Source organism: Podarcis vaucheri (assembly GCF_965113315.1).
Source record: "Podarcis vaucheri genome assembly, chromosome: 3".
In the NCBI taxonomy this organism is placed as follows: Eukaryota; Metazoa; Chordata; class Lepidosauria; order Squamata; family Lacertidae; genus Podarcis; species Podarcis vaucheri.
In genome coordinates, this window is record NC_138761.1 from 35,207,325 (window position 1) to 35,209,051 (window position 1,727).

Consider the following 1,727-nt stretch of genomic DNA (forward strand, 5'->3'; position numbering starts at 1 on the left):
CGCCCTAACGTTCTCTGGGCCTGGTACGTAACAAATCTCAAAGTTAAATTTGGAGAACTCCTGGGCCCATCTCAACTGCCGTTGGTTGAGCACTCGCGCAGTTCTCCAATACTCTAGATTCTTATGGTCCGTGCACACTTGCACCTTCTGTTGTGCACCAATTAGCAGGTGCCTCCATCTCCGGAAGGCCTCATGAATCGCAAGAAGTTCCCGGTCGTACACCGTGTAGTTCCTCTCAGATTTGTTCAGCTTTCGCGAAAAGAAGGCACACGGTCGCCACTCTGACCCCTCCTTCCCCGGCTGCAGAAGAAGCACCGCCCCTATGGCTCTGTCAGAAGCGTCTGTTTCGACCCTCAGCTTTTTTTGTAAATCCACATGTAGAAGTTGTTCATCAGAGGCGAAGGCCCTTTTCAGTTCCTCAAACGCTCGCTCCGCCTCCCCCGTCCAAACAAACTTCTTTTTACTGCTGAGACAGTCCGTGATGGGCGCCGTCAGGTGGGCGAAGTTTCGGATGAACTTACGATAAAAGTTTCCAAACCCTAGGAACCTCTGCACATCCTTCTTGGTTTTGGGTGTTTTCCATTCCAGCACCGCTTGAACCTTGCCGGGGTCCATGGCCAACCCCTTGTCTGACAAGCGGTACCCCAGGAATTCCACCTCCTTGGTATGAAACTGACACTTCTCCAGTTTCACCCACAGCCTGTTGGCTTGCAGCCTGCTCAACACTTCTCTGACGTCTCTCACATGTTGCTCCTCATTCTCCGAATACACCAACACGTCATCTAAGAAGGCCACGCAATTCTTGTAGAGCAAAGGCCCCAGTACGTGGTTCATGAAGGCTTGAAAACACGCGGAGCCTGTTTGTAATCCAAAAGGCATAACGAGGTATTCAAATGCCCCCAAAGGGGTGAACATGGTGGTCTTCCATTCATCCCCTTTCCTTATACGTATCAGGTTGTACGCCCCCCTTAGGTCCAGCTTTGTAAAAATCTTTCCTTTCCGCACCCTGGTCAAAATATCATCAATCCTGGGCATAGGAAAAGCCGCCGGCTCTGTCACTGCATTTAACCGCCTAAAGTCACATACCAGTCTCGGCTTGTCCGTGTTTTTTTTATCCACAAAAAACACTGGGCTACCCCCCGCTGCCTTGGACTCTCTGATGAAGCCTCTCTTCAGGTTCTTGTCAATGAACGCTCGCAACTCCTGCATTTCCCTGTCTGACATGGCATACAACTTGCCTACAGGAAGCTGTGCTCCAGGGAGTAAATTGATCTGGCAATCAAAGGGCCTATGCGGGGGTAGTTGGTCAGCTTCCTTCTCGCTGAACACGTCGCTGAGATCAGCATACTGTGGTGGCACCTTCCCCTCCCCCATTACTTCAGTCCCTGCCAGGGTGGCTTGGGCCCCTGCTGACCCCTTTTCCCCCCTGCAGTGTTCTAAGCAATGTGCTGAACCGAAGGAAACCACTCTTTGATGCCAGCCCACCAGCGGATCATGTAAGGCTAGCCAGCTCATTCCCAAAATAATGGGAGCGCCTCCCAAGGTGGCCACATTAAACGCTATCAGTTCTGTGTGCCTTGCCACCCTCATTATCATTGGGACGGTCTGCAAGCTAACTCCTCCTCCCAACAGTTCCCTGCCATCGATCGTGGTCACCTGCAGGGGGTTGCTTAAAGGGATAGTCTGTATCTGATGTTCCGCAGCAAACTCCTTGCTCATAAAATTGC